The sequence below is a fragment of the Salmo salar genome, chromosome 19 (genome assembly GCF_965601325.2).
Source record: "Salmo salar chromosome 19, fSalSal1, whole genome shotgun sequence".
NCBI classification, from domain to species: Eukaryota; Metazoa; Chordata; class Actinopteri; order Salmoniformes; family Salmonidae; genus Salmo; species Salmo salar.
This window is the reverse complement of record NC_138309.1, coordinates 77,700,757-77,727,681: the sequence shown is the minus strand read 5'-3', so window position 1 is coordinate 77,727,681 and position 26,925 is coordinate 77,700,757. Positions and strand designations below refer to the sequence as shown.

Genomic DNA, 26,925 nt, shown 5'->3' with positions numbered 1-26,925 from the left:
TGCCTGCGGCTATGGAACCCTGACCTGTTCACCGGACGTGCTTGTTGCACCCTCGACAACTACTATGATTATTATTATTTGACCATGCTGGTCATTTATGAACATTTTAACATTTTAACATTTTGACCATGTTCTGTTATAATATCCACCCTGCACAGCCAGAAGAGGACTGGCCACCCCTCATAGCCTGGTTCCTCTCTAGGTTTCTTCCTAGGTTTTTGGCCTTTCTAGGGAGTTTTTCCTAGGGAGTTTTTCCTAGCCACCGTGCTTCTTTCACATGCTTTGCTTGCTGTTTGGGGTTTTAGGCTGGGTTTCTGTACAGCACTTTGAGAATATCAGCTGATGTACGAAGGGCTATATAAAAATAAATTTGATTTGATTTGATCAATCGATCGCAGACATCAGACGGAACGTACAGACGTCCAACTGGACACTGGGTGGGAGTGGGCTCCATACGTAATGTCCGCTCGATGTCCGCGTCAACCTCCCATACCACCGGTGCCAACAGGCAAGAAGCCGGAAGTATGGGAGTGGGATCCGTGGACTGCTCCTCTGTGTCATACATCTGGGACAGTGCATCTGCCTTAGCGTTCTGGGAATCTGGTCTGTAGGATAGGGTGAAAACAAAACGGGTGAAAAACATGGCCCACCTCGCCTGGCGAGGGTTCAGTCTCCTCGCCGCCCGGATGTACTCCAGATTGCAATCGTCAGTCCAAATGAGGAAAGGGTGTTTAACCCCAACAGGTTAACAGAAAGGGTGAAACTTAACCTCTATGGGCTAGGTGGGACGCAAGCGTCCCACCCGTGGTGCACTCCATCAACAGCAGGTGCATTTCAAGAGCGGCAAATTTGAATCCAAATAAATGTCAAAATTCAAATTTTTCAAACATACAACTATTTTACACCCTTTGAAAGATAAACATCTCCTTAATCTAACCACGTTTTACGATTTCAAAAAGGTTTTACGGCGAAAGCATAAATTTAGAGTATGTTAGGACAGTACATTTACAAGAGTTGTGTGTAATGTTTTGTCAATTCAAAGACAGGGTCACCAAAACCATAAAACCAGCTAAAATGATGCACTAACCTTTTACAATCTCCATCAGATGACACTCCTAGGACATTATGTTAGACAATGCATGCATTTTTAGTTCTATCAAGTTCATATTTATATCCAAAAACAGCGTTTTACTATGGCATTGATGTTGAGGAAATCGTTTCCCTCCAATAACCGGCAGTCAAGTCAGCAACACAAATTAAATAATTAAAATTAGAAAACATTGATAAAATATTATATTGTCATTTAAAGAATTATAGATTTACATCTCTTGAACGCAATCAACTTGCCAGATTTAAAAATAACCTTACTGGGAAATCACACTTTGCAATAATCTGAGCACTGCGCCCAGAAAAATACGCGTTGCGATACAGACAAGCCGTCATGTTGGGGAGATCTAAAATCAAAAATACTATGTAAATAATCCATTACCTTTGATTCTCTTCATCAGATGTCACTTCCAGGTATCACAGGTCCATAACGAATGTAGTTTTGTTCAAAAAAGCTCATCATTTATGTCCAAAAATCTCCGTCTTGTTAGCACATGATCTAAGCCCGCCGGACTTCACTTCATGAACGAGGGGAAAAAATATATTTCCGTTCGTTCAAACATGTCAAACGTTGTATAGCATAAATCATTAGGGCCTTTTTTAACCAGAACATGAATAATATTCAAGGTGGACGAATGCATTCTCTTTTATAACGTATTGGAACGAGGGTACCCAACATGAACTCGCGCGCCAGGTGTCTAATGGGCCATCATCGTTCCATGGCTCTTGTTCGGTCAGATCTCCCTCCAGAAGACTCAAAACACTTTGTAAAGGCTGGTGACATCTAGTGGAAGCAATAGGATGTGCCAAAATATTCCTCAGCCCCTGTGTTTTTCAATGGCATAGGTTTAAAGGTAATACAACACATCAGGTATCCACTTCCTGTCAGAAAATGTCTCAGGGTTTTGCCTGCCAAATGAGTTCTGTTATACTCACAGACACCATTCAAACAGTTTTAGAAACTTTAGAGTGTTTTCTATCCATATATAATAAGTATATGCATATTCTAGTTACTGGGTAGGATTAGTAGCCAGATTAAATCGGGTACATTTTTTTTATCCAGCCGTGCAAATACTGCCCCCTAGCCCTAACAGGTTTTAAATAAAGATTTTTTTCTAATGTATAATATGACCTGCATGTCTTCTCTGTCTCTCAAAATAAAATCCCAAAAGTATTTGGGCTACGAAGTACAGCCATTTTTATGCCTTTTGTTGGTGTTGGATGGATGGGGACAGGGTGGACTTTAATTTCTTTATTTGGATAGAATTTAAGGAAGTTATATTAGATCCGTGTCTAACATAAACTATGAGACAGGTATACTTTTAGCCAACCTTGACCAAAAATGACCTTATATTGATAGATTTTACACCCATTGTTACTCTAAAAATAAGTGATGAAAATATGTTTTGAGGGCTTTAAAAAAAAATCCTGGGAGAGTATGCCCAGATCCCCCTAAAAGAGGCTTAGCCCCCCTATCCATGAATCTCTAGTGACGTCCCTGATGCCTGCTATATACAGGCTGGTTTAATGTTATATATGCCTGCTATATACAGGCTGGTTTAATGGTATATATGCCTACTATATACAGACTGGTTTAATGTTATATATGCCTACTATATACAGACTGGTTTAATGTTATATATGCCTACTATATACAGACTGGTTTAATGTTATATATGTCTACTATATACAGGCTGGTTTAATGTTATATATGCCTACTATATACAGACTGGTTTAATGTTATATATGCCTACTATGTACAGACTGGTTTAATGTTATATATGTCTACTATATACAGACTGGTTTAATGTTATATATGCCTACTATATACAGACTGGTTTAATGTTATATATGCCTACTATATACAGACTGGTTTAATGTTATATATGCCTACTATATACAGGCTGGTTTAATGTTATATATGTCTACTATATACAGACTGGTTTAATGTTATATATGCCTGCTATATACAGGCTGGTTTAATGTTATATATGTCTACTATATACAGGCTGGTTTAATGTTATATATGCCTACTATATACAGACTGGTTTAATGTTATATATGCCTACTATATACAGACTGGTTTAATGTTATATATGCCTACTATATACAGGCTGGTTTAATGTTATATATGTCTACTATATACAGGCTGGTTTAATGTTATATATGCCTACTATATACAGACTGGTTTAATGTTATATATGTCTACTATATACAGACTGGTTTAATGTTATATATGCCTACTATATACAGGCTGGTTTAATGTTATATATGCCTACTATATACAGGCTGGTTTAATGTTATATATGCCTGCTATATACAGGCTGGTTTAATGTTATATACGCCTACTATATACAGGCCAACACTGTAATTTCAATCAACCCTGCTGCCAGTGAACCAAGTCAGGCAAATGCCTGTGAATCTTAAGTGTGGCACAGACGGCTCCAGTGAACATGATGAATGGCCCTGTGCTGTGCTGCGTTCCACTGCTGTCAGTTTGCCAGTTGGATTTCTGACCTGATGGACAAATAGGAACAGACAAAGTCTGGATTGTGGCTGTTTGCTCCACTACAGCACGACACAACTGTTGGTTAGGTGTTATAAAATATTCTACTCACATGTTCATCTCTTCAGGGGTACTGAATGGAGGGTAAACACAGAATTGATTAAACTATGCACTACTGCCTACTGTCAATGCTGGTGAGCATCAATCAGGTTTATTTTTCAATCAGGTATTAAGAAGATCTTTCTATGTTTTCAAGGAGGAAGATTAAAAAAAAGATGGACACTGTCCTTATGTGAACACCAATAGACAACTTGCTACGATGAGATTGTTTGCTCTGCTGTGCTTCACTCGTGATCAGCTGCTGTGTTCACATACAGTAGTGCGTCTCTTCAGAAATATGTACAACCCTTCCCTTCACATTAAAAGTCTTCACAGAATGGCTTGTTCCCATCTTTTGGCCACTGTGCTTCTAAGTTTGTTCAAAGCTGTGACAATACATGCCTGTGGTATTCACCATCACTCCAGCCTTTACACTTTCTGACCAGCTGGACTACTGTGGTGGAATTATTGTAATCAAAATGAGAGACTTTTAGATTTCTTCAAAACAATCAAACCTTTATTATTTAATAACTGAGGTAATGGAGGTGGTAGGTAATCAGGCCCTGGAGGTGACCACTGAGAACTCAACCAGCTGGTTTGAGCCACAGCATTTTATAGAAAAGTACATCCTCCTTCAGTCTACATAACACACAACAGATGTATGGAATGGGTCACAAGGTTAAGATTTGTATGAAAGATACTTATAATTCACAGCAGACATTTTCTGCTGTAAAAACAGTTTTCATTGTGTAGAGACCAGTGTCTGGCCCCCAAACTCCAAACTGGAGCCATCTCCTCCTCGTACCACAGTACAGAAACATTTACTCATGCTCTGGACATCACAAAGACATCGTAAATCTCCTGTCAGTGTTATCTCCCAAAGGCCCACTTTCAGTTCACACAGACACAATAAAGAGTTATAAGAACCCTCTATTCTGTTGCATAAAACAACAATTTTATGCAATACAAGTATTATAACATCATTTAATAATTTCCACCATACTACCCCCACAAAAAAGTACTACTGAATTACTACACAAAACCTATTGGTGCAGTAGTGACTATGTAGAGACTTGTAGGGATTGTGTAGTGAATATGTAGTTTTTTGCCCTACTCAAGATACACAAGTAGAGTTTTGTAGTGCTCAGCAGAAAAACAGTAGTGTTTCCATTAGTAATCAGGTAGAGATTTTTACTACTTGATGTTGGTAATAAATAAGTAGCCACAACACTACAGCCAGACTATACTGGTTTTTGCATCCACAGAAGAAGACAAAGCAGGAACGGGGCAGCAGGTAGACTAGTGGTTAGAGCATTGGACTAGCAACTGAAAGGTTGCAAGATTGAACCCCCGAGCTGACAAGGTAAAAATATGTCGTTCTGCCCCTGAACAAGGCAGTGAACCCACTGTTCCTAGGCTGTGATTGAAAATAAGAATTTGTTCTTAACTGACTTGCCCAGCTAAATAAAGTAAAATAAAAAATAAAATAAAAAGGAAGTAGTTGGTTGTTGTTAGCTAGCTACTGTTTTTGACAATCCCGAATGTGATCTTCCATCCATCGCCATCCTGTCTTTCATAACCCTTATGCTAGCACCATCTGTAAGTTTAACTTTCCTTTATGTTTTATGAATACTTTCATGTCGTTGTTTAGATGTTTATATAACTCTTTACCAGATCAGGAAGATTGCAAGCCAAAACGGTCTTGTGTTTAGCCTAGCTGTTTGCAAGCCCCATTGAAATGTAGCTATGTAGTCTTTGTTTTGGTATGCTAACTAATACTGTAAGTATGTGTGTTTGCATGCAAATCTACAGTGTTCATATTGGTATACTTACCCATTCTACTTGTTGCCAAGGAGGCCCTCGACAAAAGACTGAAGGCCATTGTTGGTAAGATTTAACATTTTATAAACAATGTTTTTCAGCACCTAAAGAATATTCCTCAATTTCACACAACAGCTGAACTAGAGGGAATAGGCAGTTAAGTGCATTGCCAAGTGCAGCAAAATGTAATCCCCTATGGAGAGGAGTGCACCACTGAGGATCTGCTGATTCATGGCCATTGCTTTGTAAGAGAAGGGCCTGAATGTTTGCAGACATATCTGCACCTCATCAGATATTTGGTTATCTGCCCAAGTCAATAGGCTTTTCATAACTTTCCCACACAATATTTGTGCGTTATAATGTTGTAAAAGTGTTGTGTTGGCAACAATCATAATTCAACAAATAATTCCCTCTGTGCTACAGTATATACAAGCCTCCCTCCCTTCTCCACCCTCTATCTATCTATCCTAACTTAAAGAGTGCCTGAATGCACCGATTCCTCATGTGTTTCTCTGTCGCTCATTAAAGATGCACTCCGCCATTTCCTGGTTAATATATTTCTAATAGTTTGCCTAATTTCAGGTTGTGAGACAAAACAAGCAAGTACAGTTTAGAGAATCCTTATACCATCTAAACCGTTGTGAAAAATATTTTCCATAACCAAAAATATTATATTTTCGGCTGTTTGAATCTGGTGTACAAAACCGAAAGTAAACGATGCAAAAACCAAACTTAAGACCGGGAAACATAGAAATAGCGCACATAGAATAGATCTACCGCTTCTTAGACTTGATTTCAATGAGAATAACAGATCTATATTTTACATTCCTACAGTATGTTGGATTACAGGCAACATCCGCACTGAGATAAAGGCTAGAGCTGCCGCTTTCAAGGAGCGGGACTCTAACCCGGAAGCTTCTAAGAAATCCCACTATGCCCTGCGACGAACCATCAAACAGGCAAAGCTTCAATACAGGACTAAGATCGAATCGTAATTCACCGGCGCTAACGCTCATTGGATGTGGCAGGGCTTGCAAACCATTACAGACTACAAAAGGAAGCACAGCCAAGAGCTGCCCAGTGACACAAGCCTACCAGATGAGCTAAACTACTTCTATGCTCGCTTCGAGGCAAATAACATTGAAATATGCATGAGAGCACCAGCTGTTCCCCGAAGACTGTGTGATCACGCTCTCCGCAGCCGATGTGACTAAGACCTTTAAACAGGTCAACATTCACAAGGCCGCAGGGCCAGACGGATTACCAGGACGCGTACTGCGAGCATGCGCTGACCAACTGGCAAGTGTCTTCACTGACATTTTCAACCTCTCCCTGTCTGTAATACCAACATGTTTTAAGCAGACCACCATAGCGCCTGTGCCCAAGAACACTAAGGTAACCTGCCCTAAATGACTACTGACCCGTAGCACTCACGTCTGTAGCCATGAAGTGCTTTGAAAGGCTGGTCATGGCTCACATCAACACACTTATCCCAGAAACCCTAGACCCACTCCAATTTGCATACCGCCCCAACAGATTGACTCAGCCCCCAGATGATGCAATCTCTATTGCACTCCACACTGCCCTTTCCCACCTGGACAAAAGGAACACCTATGTGAGAATGCTATTCATTGACTACAGCTCAGTGTTCAACACCATAGTGCCCTCAAAGCTCATCAATAAGCTAAGGACCCTGGGACTAAACACCTCCCTCTGCAACTGGATCCTGGACTTCCTGACGGGCCGCCCCCAGGTGGTAAGGGTAGGTAACAACACATCTGCCACATTGATCCTCAAGACAGGGGCCCCTCAGGGGTGCGTGCTCAGTCCCGTCCTGTACTCCCTGTTCAATCATGACTGCACAGCCAGGCACGACTCCAACACCATCATTAAGTTGGTAGGCCTGATCACCGACAACGACGAGACAGCCTATAGGGACGAGGTCAGAGACCTGGCCGTGTGGTGCCAGGACAACAAAGTGATCAAGACAAAGGAGATGATTGTGGACTACAGGAAAAAGAGGACCAAGCACGCCCCCATTCTCATCAACGGGGCTGCAGTGGAGCAGGTTGAGAGCTTCAAGTTCCTTGGTGTCCACATCACCAACAAACTAACATGGTCCAAGCACACCAAGACAGTCGCGAAGAGGACACGACAAAACCTATTCCCCTTCAGGAGACTGAAAGGATTTGGCATGGGCCCTTAGATCCTCAAAAGGTTCTACAGCTGCACCATCGAGAGTATCACTGCCTGGTATGGCAACTGCTCGGCCTCCAACCACAAGGCACTACAGAGGCTAGTGCGAATTGCCCAGTACATCACTGGGGCCAAGCTTCCTGCTATCCAAGACCTCTATACCAGGCGGCATCAGAGCAAGGCCCTAAAAATTGTGAAAGACTCCAGCCACCCTCGTCATAGACTGTTCTCTCTGCTACTGCACGGCAAGCAGTATCGGAGCGCCAAGTCTAGGTCCAAGAGGCTTCTAAACAGCATTTACCCCCAAGCCATAAGACTCCTGAACACCTAATCAAATGGCTACCCAGACTCTTTGCATTGCCCCCCCCCCCCCCCCCCCCCCCAAACACACACTCTCTGTTGTTATCATCAATGCATAGTCACTTTAATAACTCTACCTACATGTATATATTACCTCAACTAACTGGTGCCCCCGCACATTGACGCTGTACCGGCACCCCCCTGTATATAGTCTCGCTATTGTTATTTTACTGCTGCTCTTTAATTACTTTTATTCTTATCCATATTTTTTTTAACTGCATTGTTGGTTAGGGGCTCGTAAGTAAGCATTTCACTGTAAGGTCTACACCTGTTGTATTCGGCGCATGTGACTAATAAAATTTGATTTGATTTCATGTGCATTTGGTCGAGTCCCCCAAAAAGTTACATATTGCAGCTTTAAGAAAAGCAAGATTTCGGTCTTGGAGGTGTGGTTGTATGTGGAAGTTATTGAGGTTTGTCTCCCATGAGACACCATAGGAACAAAGCCAGTATTGTTTCCTCAAAATAGTCAGAGTGAATCTAAGATAACTAAAATAAATCTGTAATACATTTTTTTGTTTTTTGCAGAGGTTTTAGTCATGCAATTTTACATCTAGCTAAGGTGTTTAGTGCAGTATTTCTCAAGTAAAAAAAAAGATGTGTTGTCTTATGTAAACAGTTAGATCCGCTGCGCTGATGGGTTAGATCCGCTGCGCAGTTAGATCCGCTGCGCTGACAGTTAGATTCGCTGCGCTGATGGGCAGGTCTGTCTCACCGTTTCTGTGTTCTGCGGTAGGATTGGATAGAGCCCCATCACCGCAGCTGTGTATCATGTGTTAGTGGGTAAGTGAGCATTGTTGAAATCAAAACCCAACTCGCCAGTCATGACGAACCGTTTTGGACGAGACTGATTTTATGCACAAAATTATCCTATTTCCACTTTTTGACACTAGAATAAATGTTTCTGACAAATATCGATGCTGCATAGGCCGTTTGCAGAGAAGTTGTTTATTGCTATCAGTTACATTTTAAATGTAACAGCACGTTCGACACGATGAGCTGAGTAAGGCACTCTACTAATCTTGCCCTTTTGCATACTCATTATGTTCTCAGGACTCCGGTTCACATACTCCAGAGTCTCCCCCTGTTCATCCATCCTGTGCCACCTTGTGACTGTCCTACTGATTTGTCGCTTTAATAAATCTTCAAATATCTACAGTATGTAATTGGAGGTGTGGTCTGTGTCGAATGAATTGTCCATTGGGGATTGTTGAATAGAATAAAATCAAATCAAATTTTATTTGTTCAACAGGTTTAGACTAACAGTGAAATGCTTTATTAGGGGCCCTTCACAACAATGCGGCGTAAAAGAAAATAAAGAAATAATAGAAAAGTCAAAATAAATACATATTTATTTATGATAACTTGGCAATATATACTGAACAAAAATATAAGTGCAACATGCAACAATTAAGGATTTTACTGAGTTAAGCTCATAAGGATATCAGTCAATTTAAATATATTCATTAGAACATAATCTATGGATTCCATGTGACTGGGCAAGGTGCGCAGCCACTGGGGAGCCAGGCCCAGCCAATCATAATGAGTTTTTCCACACAAAAGGGATTTATTACAGAGAGAAATGCTCCTCAGTTTCATCAGCTGTCTGGGTGGCTGGTCTCAAACGATCCCGCAGGTGAAGAAGTCGGATGTGGAGGTCCTGGGCTGGCATGGTTACACGTGGTCGGCGGTTGTGAGGCCGGTTGAACGTACTGCCAAATTCTCTAAAATAACGTTGGAGGCGGCTTATAGTAGAGAAATTAACATCCAATTCTCTGGCAACAGCTCTGGTGGACATTCTTGCAGTCAGCATGCCAATTGCATGCTCCCTCAAAGCTTGAGACATCTGCATTGTGTTGTGTGACGAAACTGTATTGTCTCCAGCGCAAGGTGCACCTGTGTAATGATCATGCTGTTTAATCAGCTTCTTGGATCATCATGGCAAAGGAGAAATGCTCACTAATAGGCATGTAAACAAATTTGTGCACAAAAGTTGAGAGAAATAAACTTTTAGTGTTTTTGGAAGATTTCTGGCATCTTTTATTTCAGCTCATGAAACATGGGACCAACACCATATGTTGTGGTTATATTTTTGTTCAGTGTACACAGGGTGCCAATACGGAGTCGATGTGCAGGGATATAATGTAATTGAGGTAGACATGTACATATAACTAGGAATAAAGTGACGAGGCAACAGGATTGATAATCAACAGTAGCAGCAGCATATATGATAAGTAATGTTCCCTATAATTATTTTCGATGCTGAGCAAATTTCAGGTCTGCTGAGCGCAAACTTGAATGTTGTGAAAATTCTGTGCAACTTCCATCACGCATTTACTGTGAACACTGAGTCTGTACCCGCTTTAATTGACTGTTTTAACAGTGGCCAAGTAAGCTACTGTGGCTATTTGATTGTAATGTAGGCCTACCAGAGTGGCCTACCATCGAAAACAATGGAGAAAATGCATCCCATAACATTTTAACATTTAAATAGTGGTTCTATCATTCAGCCTACAGTAGCTGCCAAAGTGTGGTTTTCAATATAGGCCTACATTCCATGAGACTTTTGAAAAGAACGTACAGGCCTTTGCATTAACCTGTTTATCCACTTGTCCCTCGGACAAGGAGGTGACTGAACATTTTGTTGTGTTGTTTGATGCAAGAAAACACTTTACAAAATAAAATACATTATTATTCCCATACAGTTTGATTGGGTTCAAATCCGGGCTCTGACTGGGCCACTCAAGGACATTCAGAGACTTATCCCGAAGCCACTCCTGCGTTGTATTGGCTGTGTGCTTAGGGTAGTTGTCCTGTTGGAAGGTGAACCTTTGCTACAGTCTGAGGTCGTGAGCAGGTTTTCATCAAGGATCTCTCCGTACTTTGCTCTGTTCACCTTTCCCTTGATCCTGACTAGTCTCCCAGTCCCTGCCGCTGAAAAACATCCCCACAGCATGATTCTGCCACCACCATGCTTCACCGTAGGGATGGTGCCAGTGTCATGACTGTCCACAAGAATCCAAATAGGTCAGATCAGGTTTGCAATGAATAACTTCAATCAGACCCCCTCTCATCCTAGAGGGGAAAGGAAAGAACAAGTTGGGGTTAACAACTAACACCCTGTTGTAAATCAAGGGGGAAGATTCCAACAATATTTCTAATATAGAACGTGGGGAATGGTCAGAAGCGATCTATAGAACACTAATGTAATTTTGTTTATTATTTTGTGATGTCATTAAAATGTTAAAGGAAATACTTTAACTTGGAAAGTATACCCACTACATAGTATATGAAGTTTTCATACTGTGCGTTGTGCATGTAATATGAAAAATGATAAGTGTTTTTGTTAACCTCTCTGGGCTAGGCGGGACGAATTCGTCCCACCTACGCAAAAGCCAGTTGAATCCCGTGGCGCGATTTTCAAATACCTTAGAAATGCTATTACTTCAATTTCTCAAACATATGACTATTTTACAGCATTTTAAAGACAAGACTCTCGTTTATCTAACCACACTGTCCGATTTCAAAAAGGCTTTACAACGAAAGCAAAACATTAGATTATGTCAGCAGAGTACCCAGCCAGAAATAATCAGAGACCCATTTTTCAAGCTAGCATATAATGTCACATAAACCCAAACCACAGCTAAATGCAGCACTAACCTTTGATGATCTTCATCAGATGACACACCTAGGACATTATGTTATACAATACATGCATGTTTTGTTCAATCAAGTTCATATTTATATCAAAAAACAGCTTTTTACATTAGCATGTGACGTGCAGAACTAGCATACCCCCCGCAAACTTCCGGGGAATTTATTAACAATTTACTAAATTACTCAAGATAAACGTTCACAAAAAACATAACAGTATTTTCACGGCCGGATAAAAAACGTACCCGATTTAATCTGGTTATTACTCCTCCCAGAAACTAGAATATGCATATAATTATTAGCTTTGGATAGAAAACACTCCAAAGTTTCTAAAACTGTTTGAATGGTGTCTGTGAGTATAACAGAACTCAAATGGCAGGCCAAAACCTGAGAAGATTCTGTACAGGAAGTACCCTGTCTGACCATTTCATGGCCTTCTTTGCCATCTCTATCCAAAACAGAGTATCTCTGCTGTAACATGACACTTCCTGAGGCTCCCATAGGCTCTCAGAAGGCGGCAGAACGTTGAATGATGACTTTGCAGTCTCTGTCTGAAAAACAGTAGCGCATTTGGTAAGTGGTCGATCTGAGAACAATGAGACTGGCGCACGCGTGCACGAGACGACTCCATGTTTACATTTTCAGTCTTTGAACGAAAACAACGACTCCCGGTCGGAATATTATCGCTTTTTTACGAGAAAAATCGCATAAAAATGGATTTTAAACAGCGTTTGACATGCTTCGAAGTACGGTAATGGAATATTTTGAAATATTTTGTCACGATACGCGCCGGGCGCGTCACCATTCGTTAACCTTCGGATAGTGTCTTGAACGCACGAACAAAACGCCGCTATGTGGATATAACTATGGATTATTTGGAACCAAAACAACATTGGGTGATGAAGTAGAAGTCCTGGGAGTGCATTTTGACGAAGAACAGCAAAGGTAATCCAATTTTTCTTATAGTAAATCTGAGTTTGGTGAGTACCAAACTTGGTGGGTGTCAAAATAGCTAGCCATGATGGCCGGGCTATCTACTCAGAATATTGCAAAATGTGCTTTCACCGAAAAGCTATTTTAAAATCGGACACCGCGATTGCATAAAGGAGTTCTGTATCTATAATTCTTAAAATAATTATGTTTTTTGTGAACGTTTATCGTGAGTAATTTAGTAAATTCACCGGAAGTGTTCGGTGGGAATGCTAGTTCTGAACGTCACATGTCATATGTTTGAAAACTTGAAATATTTGGATTTTCGAGGAGTTTGTATTTCGCGCCACGCCCATCATTGGATATTGGAGCAGGTGTTCCGCTAGCGGAACGTCTAGATGTAAGAGGATTTAACAAGCAGCCATGTTCTTGTTGCTAGGGACCTGTATTCAGCATATTAAATCTCCAGTCAGTAACCGGTGCAAAGTGTGTATGTTTATCCTGTGTTCCCATTTAATTAGCTAGTAAATACTTAATGAAACCAATTTGTGTAGTACTGAATCATAAGTAAGGCTCTGTTTTTTGCAGATGCAAGGAGGTTACGACTGTTCAGAATGATGATATGATACGAGGTTATGATTAATAAGTTGACTGTTTATAGATGTGATAGGAAAAGACCTTTTAGAGCTTAATTCGGGAGATGGTAACTCTTTAAAGAACCGCTCTCTCCAAAATGCTAGAGTATAGAGACAAATGTATACATTTTAGCTTCACTTCACTTTCTATCTGGTCATTGACATAACTTATTACTAAAAGAAATGATCTGAACCTCTTTCAACCACTGACCCCTTTGACTTTCTGTTATGTTTATGTCATGATCAGTATTGAACAGTGATATTTGGTTTCCTGTGTCTCAATAGTAACAAAGTCCACATTGTTCCACCTTCTGAGCCCCATTATCTACCGTCATTTGGGAGGACTCAGTCTGGACTGTCAGTTGGAGGACTGGCATCACGTAGGAATGAAAGCACCTGTCAGGAGACAAGGCCTGAACCCAAGACCAGAGAGGAGTTATTGGAATGTGAGTAAAGGGCATACTGTGCAGATGCATGTACACAGAAACACACACACACACACACACACACACACACACACACACACACACACACACACACACACACACACACACACACACACACACACACACCTGGATACACAAATACATTTAATCTGTTGTTGTTTTTTTTCTTCATCTTCAGATTCCTGCCAGCTCACATTGGATCCCAACACAACATAGAAAGAGTTGTGTCTGTCTGAAGGGAACAGAAAGGTGAAATGGAGTAATAAGGTCCAGTCCTATCCTGACCATCCAGACAGATTTACCACCAACTACCAGGTGTTGTGTAGAGAGGGTCTGTCTGGAGTCTGCTACTGGGAGGTAGAGTGGAGTGGGTGGATTGATATAGCTGCCTCATATAAAGGCATCAACAGAAAAGGACCTGAGGAGTGGTTTAGAAACAGTAATCAGGCCTGCTGTTTGGAGTGTGGTGTCTCTAGCTGCTTCTATCACAATAGTGAACAGACTGACATACCTGTCCCCTGCTTCACTAGAGTAGGAGTGTACCTGGACCACAGGGCAGGAACTCTGTCTTTCTACAGTGTCTCTGACACAATGACCCTCCTCCACAGAGTACAGACCCCATTCACTCATCCTCTCTATCCTGGGTTCGGAGTATTTCATGGATCTGTGAAGATACTGACACCGACACAGTGATTCACGTTCATAAGGATACAGGCATGTTGGAGCAATTGCACTATCCCTCAGCATTGGCAAGCAGAGCTAGGGTTTTGAATGATTCCACTAACACCAGTCACTTCTCTGGTTTAAATGTGGGTGCAAACCCCTTTTGAATGATTTTTAAGCGTTGCTAAGATAAAAACACTGAAGCAGAACCATACATCCATATTGTTACATTTTAACAACTCCAACAAGTGGTTAGGAAATATTACCAAGTTAAATAAATGTATACATGAATGATCCTGACAGTCTTGTCCTTGTGCATTCTGTTATTAAGGATTCCATATACTAAAAGTCTTCCACAGTCATCATGAGCCCTCTACCAGACAGGAACACAGGCAGGTACAGTTTGTAATATAAAGACCTTGATACAGTTGAATGGTTATATTGGAGCAGTAATTGGACTGTACAGGCTAGATATAGTTTACTTAACTGTGATAAACTTTGCAGACAAATGGCTACTAAATCATCACTGTATAGTATAGGGGGTTATTTCCACTGACAGGTCATTGTCCTCCCAATGATTTTACTGTAGTCATAGTTTTATTAATGTGTTACCTTTATTTAATCATGGATAGATGGATAGATATGTATTGTATATGTAGCGATGGGCCATTTGAATGTCATGCTGAACATTGTTGAATTGACCTTAAACAACTTAAGATTTCTCCACCAAAATACTTTCTCTATCTCAAAGACAATCAGTTGTAAAAATGGGTCTCAACACGTAGGTGTGATACCATGTGACCTAGCAGGAATAGAAAAGCTCCTCTCTTATCCTGCTGAAGAGGGAGTGAAATCACCATCTTCATTAGGCTGACACAGGGCTGGACCTTCGCCTTTAATGGCAAGGACTGGTGAACTGATAAGTTAGGGAAAGTACATGTTAGGGCATAGTATCTGCAATCCAGTACAGAAATTGGGACAGAAGAGACCATGCAGTGAACAGTCTCAGAAGAAGACATAAGACGTAAATTCAATCTGGATTGCTAGAGTGCGCTCTGGGCATTCGTAAATTTAGAGCGTTTCGCTCTTGTAGCGTTCATAGCGCACACTGGACGCTCTGGCCGAGGAGTAGGGTTGATCCGAGCGTTCAACGGCAGTCAAGCACCCAAGCTAACTGGCTAATGTTGGCTAGCTACTTCCAGACACAAATGAAAGAACACCTCACTCTGACCATTTTACTCACTTTAGTAAAACTGGTTAGGATGTTTTCATGTAATCCAGAGCATTAGGGACTGTAACAGTCCTGCTGGCAACAATTTAATGATGCTTTTTTTGCAGACATTTACTGACACCAGCCATATTCAACGGGTGTTGAGCAATCGTAAATTCATCAGTTATTCTGCGTGAGAGTGCTCTGAAATCTGAGTAGATAGCCATTGAATCACTCGACTATACCACTTAGCTAAGAATGATGTAAATAATCAAGTCAAGAAACATTGGGTTAGTTAGTTAGATAGTTAATAGACTGCCCGGCAAGTTCGATGTATTGGTAGCCAACAAACGTTAGGTAACTAGCTAACATACTGGTACATACTGCTATAATGCAATGCGGTTCGTAAGGATAGCGTAGTGATAGAATAATTTGTATGTTTAAGATAATGACTAAAGTGTTCCACCCTGAAACCATATAATTGTATGAAATGTGTTAAGAGTCATAATTCAGTAATGTGTGTGACTAGGCCATTGTGTTACTATTTCACAATATGAGCTGGGTATAGCTGAGACACTCAAGGCCAACTGAACTGTCGACTTGTGAGAACTCTGAAACCAATAACAGGAAAGAGGCCTCCCCAACCTAGGTAGGGGAGTAACTGTTAGAAATGGCTAGGCTTGCAGAAGATAATGAGAAACTATGTGTTAGTATTGTGGAAAAATACAACCCACCTAAAGAGAGGTGGAGTTTCTACTGATGTGAGGTCACGTGTGTGTATGTTATAAAATAATTGTGTTCTCATTTTGAAGTCAGAGGGCTCTCTGAATAAAGTATTGATCTATTGCAGAATCTGAGACTTTGTCTAATTCTTTATTAAATCGGAGATTTACGACCTCTGGGGAAATAGACAAAGCTTGAGTGATAGTTGAGTTCAACCATTGGGATAAAAATTCTCGTGACACGTAGCTAACAAATTGTCAGCCATGTGTAACGTAACTTATTTGAAAAGGTATTACTTTATTACATTTTTCAACATTTTCTTATCACTTGTCATAATTAGTTAAAGCAATGAATTTGTATCCGCTCTCGTCAGACTTCGGCTGCATACTTTCCGCCATTTTCTTATGAACCCATTTTCAGAAGAGTTGCATTATGGGCCCTAAAAGCACGGAAATAGTGTCCACTGCATGTATACTTCAAATTTTGGCGAATTTGGTACATCATCTGTGAACTTCTGGCATACTAAATATATCCATACTATGACCAATAAGCATACTATATACTCAATTCACGTCACAAATAGTACGGTTAGTGCGGTTACTATGAGTATTCGAACACAGCTTAAGTCTTTAAAGACCAAGTGCAGCCTAAACGGTACATTTAATCTAACCTTCTAAAAGGAAAGAAGGAGAAGACAAATTAGAGCACATCTTCTGCAACTCACAGGAGCAGCCCACAAGGGACCATCCAAACTCAGAGGAAAAGAAGCTAGAAAGGAAGAGGACACCGCCATCTTTCCTTTGTTCAGTTCCACACAGCCTAACGAGATCCAAGGACAACAGATTTTGTTCAGAGACTGAGTACCACATCTTGAATATTCAAATACATTAATATTCTTGAGGTCCCTGTTCTTCTATTTCCTACCTTTCCTGATCATTGTCTTTATGTTTGTAAATATTTTAATAAGTTATTAAATGTTGATTGAACAAAGAACTTGTCTTTGTCTATTTATTCTGGCCAATTGATTCTCAAATAATTCATATCTTCAGATTCATTAATTTATCACTACTATTATAATTTGTGTAAATAACTCATAAGTCAGGCCTTCTTAGAAGACCAGTTGTGTCTGAGAAAGGACTGGTGCCCTGTTACCCTCTCTGTTACGTCCCACCTACGTAACAGCCAGTGGAATCCTGTGGCGCGTTATTCAAATACCTTAGAAATGCTATTACTTCAATTTCTCAAACATATGACTATTTTACACCATTTTAAAGACAAGACTCTCGTTAATCTAACCACACTATCCGATTTCAAAAAGGCTTTACAACGAAAGCAAAACATTAGATTATGTCAGCAGAGTACCCAGCCAGAAATAATCAGACACCCATTTTTCAAGCTAGCATATAATGTCACAAAAACCCAGAAGACAGCTAAATGCAGCACTAACCTTTGATGATCTTCATCAGATGACAACCCTAGGACATTATGTTATACAATACATGCATGTTTTGTTCAATCAAGTTCATATTTATATCAAAAAACAGCTTTTTACATTAGCATGTGACGTTCAGAACTAGCATACCCCCCGCAAACTTCCGGTGAATTTACTAAAAATGTACTAAATTACTCACGATAAACGTTCACAAAAAGCATAACAATTATTTTAAGAATTATAGATACAGAACTCCTCTATGCACTCGATATGTCCGATATTAAAATAGCTTTTCGGTGAAAGCACATTTTGCAATATTCTAAGTAGATAGCCCGGCATCACAGGGCTCGCTATTTAGACACCCAGCAAGTTTAGCCTTCACCAAACTTCGATTTACTATTACAAAAGTTTGATTACCATTGGTGTTCTTCGTCAGAATGCACTCCCAGGACTTCTACTTCAATAACAAATGTTGGTTTGGTCCCAAATAATCCATAGTTATATCCAAACAGCGGCGTTTTATTCGTGCGTTCAAGACACTATCCGAAAGGGTAAAGAAGGATGACGAGCACGATGCATTTCGTGACAAAAAAATTCTAAATATTCCATTGCCGTACTTCGAAGCATGTCAACCGCTGTTTAAAATCAATTTTTATGCCATTTTTCTCGTAAAAAAGCGATAATATTCCGACCGGGAATCTGCGTTTAGGTAAAAAGACGAAAGAAAATAAAGCACGGGGTCGACTCATGCATGCGCCTAAGCCCATTGTCCTCTGATCGGCCACTTGCCAAAAGTGCAAATGTGTTTCAGCCTGGGGCTGCCTCGATATCATTCAGCTTTTTCCCGGGCTCTGAGAGCCTATGGGAGCCGTAGGAAGTGTCACGTTACAGCAAAGATCCTCAGTCTTCAATAAACAGAGACAAGAAGAACAAGATCTTGTCAGAGAGGGCACTTCCTGTAAGGAATCTTCTCAGGTTTTTGCCTGCCATATGAGTTCTGTTATACTCACAGACACCATTCAAACAGTTTTAGAAACTTTAGGATGTTTTCTATCCAAAGCCAATAATTATATGCATATTCTAGTTACTGGGCAGGAGTAGTAACCAGATTAAATCGGGTATGTTTTTTTATCCGGCCGTGTCAATACTGCCCCCTACCCCCAACAGGTTAATAATTTCATAGTAATAAGAGTACAGACTAACTTACATATGTCATTAAAATATTTTCACATTATGTATATAAAAGGTCAATTTCTTCACCCCCACGGAAATCTAATTAGCATAATAAAAAAATCCCCGTAAAAATATGTCAGTTTAAGCTAGAGATACACTATATATACAAAAGTATGTGGACACGCCTTCAAATGAGTGGATTCAGTAGCAGCAGCAGTCACACCCATTGCTGACAGGTGTATAAAATAAAGCACACAGCCATTAAATTTCCATAGACAAAAATGTTGCAGTAAAATGGCCTTACTGAAAAGCTCAGTGACTTTCAACGTGGCACCATCATCGTATGCCACCTTTCCAACAAGCCAGTTTGTCAAATTTCTGCCCGGCTAGAGCTGCCCCAGTCAACTGTAAGTGCTGTTATTGTGAAGTGGAAATGTCTAGGACCAACAACAGCTCTGCCATGATGTGGTAGGCCACACAAGCTCACAGAATGGGACCACCGAGTGTTGATGCGTTTAGTTCGTAAATATTGTCTGTCTTCAGTTGCTACTCTCACTACCGAGTTCCGTACTGCCTCCGGAAGCAACGTCAGCACAATAACTGTTCATCGGGAGCTTCAAGAAATGGGTTTCCATGGCCGAGTAGCCTCACTCAAGCCTAAGAGCACCATGCTCAATGCCAAGCATCGGCTGGAGTGCTGTGAAACTAACCGCCATTGGACTATGGAGAAGTGGAAAACGCGTGCTCTGGAGTGATGAATCATGCTTCCCCAACTGGCAGTCCAATGGACAAATCTGGGTTTGGAGGATGCCGGGAGAAAGCTACCTGCCCCAATGCAATGTGCCAAGTTTAAAATTTGGTGGAGGAGGAATAATGGTCCAGGGCTGTTTTTCATGGTTAGTTCCAGTGAAGGGAAATCTTAACGCTACAGCATACAATGACATTCTAGACAATTCTGTGCTTCCAACTTTGTGGCAACATTTTGGGGAAGGCCCTTTCCTGTTTCAACATGGTGAGCAAAGTCCATACTGAAATGTTTTGTGGAGATCGGTGTGGAAGAACTTGACTGGCCTGCACAGAGCCCTGACCTCAACCTGATAGAATCGCCCTACGTGGAGGCTGTTATAGCAGCAATATTAATGCCCGTGATTTTGGAATGAGACGTTCGACGATCAGGTGTCCACATACTTTAGGTCATGTAGTGCATCTCTCTGGTTATAATGTTTACAGATCAGACAGAATTGGCAGAGGTGGAGGTGTTTCTATATTTACATCTGTCCCTAAACAGTTTGATTGTCTTGTTCTTAATGTGGGCCTTGGTCATAATAACCAGCTGACACTAGTAGGAGTGTATTGTCCTTCCTCGGCTTCCTTGTGTGCTCTTAACGATTCATCTGAATTTCTATCCATTTATGGTAAATTTTAAATATGAATTATGGCCGATTTTAAAATGTATTGGATGACGTCAGTGTCAGATGCACTGAAAGATATTTGTGCTGAGTTAAACCCATCTCAGCTGATAACTCAGCCTACACGGCCGAATTCTCAAGATACATCAAAATCGACTTTATTTTGACACATACTCCAGATAAATATGTTGCTAGTGGGATTTTGCAGTTGGATTTTAGTTACCATTGCCCAGTTGTCTGTCAGAGATGTGAAAATGCATACATCTAAGCCTTGTGACATCACTAAGAGGAACTTCAAAAACTTTAGTGAATAACCTTTTTTACATGATCTTTATTTTAGGGACCTTGATTGTATCTCAGCTATACCTGAACTTGATTTAGCGTTAAGCTTATTTGCAAATGTCTTCAATAGTATTGGAGATAATCATGCCCCCTTCTCAACTTTGAGAGTTAAAGGTAGATCGAATGCCTGTTTTTTTATTTTATTTTATTTTATTTCACCTTTATTTAACCAGGTAGGCAAGTTGAGAACAAGTTCTCATTTACAATTGCGACCTGGCCAAGATAAAGCAAAGCAGTTCGACACATACAACAACACAGAGTTACACATGGAGTAAAACAAACATACAGTCAATAATACAGTAGAAAAATAAGTCTATATACAATGTGAGCAAATGAGGTGAGATAAGGGAGGTAAGGGCAAAAAAAGGCCATGGTGGCAAAGTAAATACAATATAGCAAGTAAAAAACTGGAATGGTAGATTTGTAGTGGAAGAAAGTGCAAACTAGAAATATAAATAATGGGGTGCAAAATAAATAAATACAGTAGGGGAAGAGGGAGTTGTTTGGGCTAAATTATAGATGGGCTGTGTACAGGTGCAGTGATCTGTGAGCTGCTCTGACAGCTGGTGCTTAAAGCTAGTGCGGGAGATAAGTGTTTCCAGTGTCAGAGATTTTTGTAGTTCGTTCCAGTCATTGGCAGCAGAGAACTGGAAGGAGAGACGGCCAAATAAGGAATTGGCTTTGGGGGTGACCAGAGAGATATACCTGCTGGAGCGTGTGCTACAGGTGGGTGCTGCTATGGTAACCAGTGAGCTGAGATAAGGGGGGCTTTACCTAGCAGGGTCTTGTAGATGACCTGGAGCCAGTGGGTTTGGCGATGAGTATGAAGCGAGGGCCAGCCAACGAGAGTGTACAGGTTGCAGTGGTGGGTAGTATATGGGGCTTTTGTGACAAAACGGATGGCACTGTGATAGACCGCATCCAGTTTATTGAGTAGGGTATTGGAGGCTATTTTATAAATTACATCGCCGAAGTCGAGGATCGGTAGGATGGTCAGTTTTACGAGGGTATGTTTGGCAGCATGAGTGAGGGATGCTTTGTTGCGAAATAGGAAGCCAATTCTAGATTTAACTTTGGATTGGAGATGTTTGATGTGAGTCTGGAAGGAGAGTTTACAGTCTAACCAGACACCTAACCAGACACCTAGTCTAACCAGAACCATCCAGAGTAGTGATGCTGGACGGGCGTGCAGGTGAAGGCAGCGATCGGTTGAAGAGCATGCATTTAGTTTTTCTTGTATTTAAGAGCAGTTGGAGGCCACGGAAGGAGAGTTGTATGGCATTGAAGCTCATCTGGAGGGTTGTTAACACAGTGTCCAAAGAAGGGCCAGAAGTATACAGAATGGTGTCGTCTGTGTAGAGCTGGATCAGAGACTCACCAGCAGCAAGAGTGACATCATTGATGTATACAGAGAAAAGAGTTGGCCCAAGAATTGAACCCTGTGGCACCCCCATAGAGACTGCCAGAGGCCCGGACAACAGGCCATCCGATTTGACACATTGAACTCTATCAGAGAAGTAGTTGGTGAACCAGGCGAGGCAATCATTTGAGAAACCAAGTCTATTGAGTCTGCCGATGAGGATGTGGTGATTGACTGAGTCGAAAGCCTTGGCCAGGACAATGAATATGGCAGCACAGTATTGTTTCTTATCGATGGCGGTTACGATATCGTTTAGGACCTTGAGCGTGGCTGAGGTGCACCCATGACCAGCTCTGAAACCAGATTGCATAGCGGAGAAGGTGCGGTGGGATTCGAAATGGTCGGTAATCTGTTTGTTGACTTGGCTTTCGAAGACCTTAGAAAGGCAGGGTAGGACAGATATAGGTCTGTAGCAGTTTGGATCAAGAGTGTCCCCCCTTCGAAGAGGGGGATGACCGCAGCTGCTTTCCAATCTTTGGGAATCTCAGACGACACGAAAGAGAGGTTGAACAGGCTAGTAATAGGGGTTGCAACAATTTCGGCAGATCATTTTAGAAAGAAAGGGTCCAGATTGTCTAGCCCGGCTGATTTGTAGGGGTCCAGATTTTGCAGCTCTTTCAGAACATCAGCTGACTGGATTTGGGAGAAGGAGAAATGGGGAAGGCTTGGGCGAGTAGCTGTGGGGGGTGCAGTGCTGTTGACCGCGGTAGGGGTAGCCAGATGGAAAGCAAGGCCAGCCGTAGAAAAATGCTTATTGAAATTCTCAATTATAGTGGATTTATCGGTGGTGACAGAGTTTCCTAGCCTCAGTGCAGTGGGCAGCTGGGAGGAGGTGTTCTTATTCTCCATGGACTTTACAGTATCCCAGAGCTTTTTTGAGTTCCTGTTGCAGGAAGCAAATTTCTGCTTGAAAAAGCTAGCCTTGGCTTTTCTAACTGCCTGTGTATATTGGTTTCAAACTTTCCTGAAAAGTTGCATATAACGGGGGCTGTTCGATGCTAATGCAGAACGCCACAGGATGTTTTTGTGTTGGTTAAGGGCAGTCAGGTCTGGAGAGAACCAAGGGCTATATCTGTTCCTGGTTCTAAATTTATTGAATGGGGCATGCTTATTTAAGATGGTGAAAGGCATTTTTTTTTAAATAACCAGGCATCCTCTACTGACGGGATGAGGTCAATATCCTTCCAGGATACCCGGGCCAGGTCAATTAGAAAGGCTTGCTCGCTGAAGTGTTTCAGGGAGCGTTTGACAGTGATGAGTGGAGGTCGTTTAACCACTGACCCATTACGGATGCAGGCAATGAGGCAGTGATCTCTGAGATCTTGGTTGAAAACAGCAGAGGTGTATTTAGAGGGCAAGTTGGTTAGGATGATATCTATGAGGGTGCCCGTGTTTACGGCTTTGGGGTGGTACCTGGTAGGTTCATTGATAATTTGTGTGAGATTGAGGGCATCAAGCTTAGATTGTAGGATGGCTGGGGTGTTAAGCATGTCCCAGTTTAGGTCACCTAGAAACACGAGCTCTGAAGATAGATGGGGGGCAATCAGTTCACATATGGAGTCCAGAGCACAGCTGGGGGCAGAGGGTGGTCTATAGCAGGCGGCAACGGTGAGAGACTTCTTGTTAGAGAGATGGATTTTTTAAAGTAGAAGTTCAAATTGTTTGGGTACAGACCTGGATAGTAGGACTGAACTCTGCAGGCTATCTCTGCAGTAGATTGCAACACCGCCCCCTTTGGCCGTTCTAACTTGCCTGAAAATGTTGTAGTTAGGGATGTGGATTTCAGAGTTTTTGGTGGTCTACCTAAGCCAGGATTCAGACACGGCTAGGACATCCGGGTTGGCAGAGTGTGCTAAAGCAGTGAATAAAACAAACTTAGGGAGGAGGCTTCTAATGTTAACATGCCTGAAACCAAGGCTGGTTCACACCTGAATTATCCAAAGTCATTCATAAGAGAAATGTTCCCTGGGTCAAGCACTGGCAATCTTTTAGCCAACTGAGGAATCAATATGTAATACTGACCAAAATGTCTAAATGTGATTATTACTACTCTTTCTGATTGTAATGGGAACCAGGCTAAATTCTGGAAAACTCTAAAGGATTACACTTCCTCCTCTCTGACCCAACAAATTAATTCAGACACTGGCCCCATTACGGACAAAAATACCATAATTGATGCATTTAATCATCATTTTATTTCAACACGCTATCTTTTTGAAAGAACGTCTGACCCTTATATCTCTAAGATTGGGCTAAACACTGATTTTGACATTTTGCAGTAAGGCATTAAGGACTCTGAAAATGGTAGTGAAGTCTTGAAAAAGTTAAGCTGAAGTTTGTTATTACTGCTTCATGCAGGACATAATGACTGTGAAGTAAATAAAATATTCCTTGATGCCTTACTTGCTATAGATACCAAGAAATCCACAGGAGCTGACCAATTGGAGCCGGGTCTGCTCAAGTGTGCTGCCCCCCTCATTGCTGGCTCAGTAACCTATATCTTATATATAAATAGGTATCATGAAATATTACAAAAGTATGCAAAACAGCTTATGTGCTGCCACTCCATAAGTGTGGGGATAGTAGTGATCTTGATTATTATCGTCTTAACTCCAGTCTTCCAAAAGGAGTTTGTTAGGTTCGTTCCTTTCCTCCTTGTCAATCATCATTGTCTCATTGGTGAAATTAGCATTATGACAATATCTTTAATTAAATCATTCAAAAACCTTTATTAATGCAATTGCAGACAGAAGTTGACAAACAGGAACATAGCACGAATGTTGCTGAGTAAGTTCTGCATCAAACAAAAGGTCTCAAGTTGTTTTATTAAACCGAAGTCCCGCCTTAGTGATGTCACTGACTACGTCATTACCTTTTTACTCCTGAGACCAAAACCCTGCATCCATAGCTATACAAACATAGAGTTTCAGTTTTTATCTAAAAGCTAGGCAATAAATGTCCCCTCCCCAAAGTTGATTTATTGTGGAATGTCTGAGTAGTCTCTTATCTCCCACACTCCCCTGCAGAGTTCTGTCTCAGTCACACATTATGAGAGAGAGAGAAAGAAAGAAAGAGCAAACTGTGGACCAATTCTAAAACTATATAATGAATATATATATACTGTTAATCTGTAGTCTAGGACCCTATAAATGTAAGGAGGGAGGGGTCTTATATTAATAGAAGAGGAGGGGTTATAACATAAGCATAATTAATTATTCTAATACATCAAACATTTGTACAGCCCCAAATCATGACCCCTAAGTGAATGCTGACAAGTTCCCCAGGGCTCAATTTTAGGTCTGATCCTTTTTACACTGTACATAAATGATATAGGGAAGACTATAGGGAAGACTGTTCAAATCAAATTGTATTTGTCACATGCGCCGAATAAAACAGTTGTAGACCTTACAGTAAAATGCTTTCTTACAAGCCCTTAACCAACAATGCAGTTTTAAGACAATACCAAACAAAAAGTAATAGATAAGAATAACAAATTATTAAAGAGCAGCAGTAAATAACAATAGCGGGGCTAGATACAGGGGGAACCAGCACAAAGTCAATGTGCGGGGGCACTGGTGTCGAGGTAATGTGGTAATATGTACATGTAGGTAGAGTTATTAAAATGACTATGCATAGATAATAACAGAGAGTAGCAGCAGCGTTCCGGGGGGGGCAATGCAAGTAGTCTGGGTAGCCATTTAATTAGCTGTTCAGGAGCCTTATGGCATGGGGGTAGAAGCTATTTAGGAACCTCTTGGACCTAGACTTGGCGCTCCGATACCGCTTGCCATGCAGTAGCAGAGAGAACAGTCTATGACTAGAGTGGCTGGAGACTTTGACAATTTTTAGGACCTTCCCCTGACACCGCCTGGTATAGAGGCCCTGGATGGCAGGAAGCTTAGCCCCAGTGTTCGCACTACCCTCTGTAGTGCCTTGCATTCGGAGACGGAGCAGTTGCCATACCAGGCGGTGATGCAACCCGTCAGGATGCTCTCGATGGTGCAGCTGTAAAACCTTTTGAGGATCTGAGGACCCATGCCAAATCTTTTCAGTCTCATGAGGGGGAGTAGGTTTTGTTGTGCCCTCTTCACGACTGTCTTGGTGTGCTTGGACCATGTTAGATGGTTGGTGATGTGGACGCCAAGGAACTTGAAGCTCTCAACCTGCTCCACTATAGCCCCGTCGACGAGAATGGGGGTGTGCTCGGTCCTCCTTTTCCTGTAGTCCACAATCATCTCCTTTGTGTTGATCACGTTGACTCTGCCAATCTCCATCTGTATGCTGATGACACAATTATTTATTCTAGTGCATCTAATATTGAGAAGGCTTTTCAGGACTTACAGTTGGCTTTTGATGTTATTCAAAGGCAGCTTTTTGAATTGAAATGTGTGCTTAATGCAAGGAAAACTACATGTATGGTTTTCTCTTCCCTTAAAGTAAACAGATGGAGTCACTTGCAGATTTTAACTATAAAAAGCCAGCAAATTGATAGGGTCACAGCCTATAAGTATTTTACATTTACATTTAAGTCATTTAGCAGACGCTCTTATCCAGAGCGACTTACAAATTGGGAGTATATTTGGTTAGATGAAAAGCTACATTTTAAACAGCACTGTCAAGGTTGTGCTCTACTGGTAAGAAGTCAGGTGCAGGAGAGCAGAGGGTTGTGATCAGGCGCATTTTATTTGGCAGAAGCACAAAAGACAGACGCAACTGCGTCAAAAAAAACTCCAGCCAATGGCAAAAGTGAATAAGCGCGAAAACACTCACAATAATGCAAATGTATGACAATAAACATA

The 26,925-nt window shown here is 41.2% G+C and overlaps 1 protein-coding gene and 1 pseudogene across 1 annotated transcript in view; both read left to right on the top strand.

Annotated features, from left to right (window-relative positions):
- LOC106579604 (E3 ubiquitin/ISG15 ligase TRIM25-like) overlaps positions 1 to 26,925 on the top strand; it is a 64,307-nt gene that overhangs the window by 31,985 nt on the left and 5,397 nt on the right. The window lies entirely within an intron of this gene.
- Positions 13,695 to 14,513, top strand: LOC145850270 (stonustoxin subunit beta-like; annotated as a pseudogene).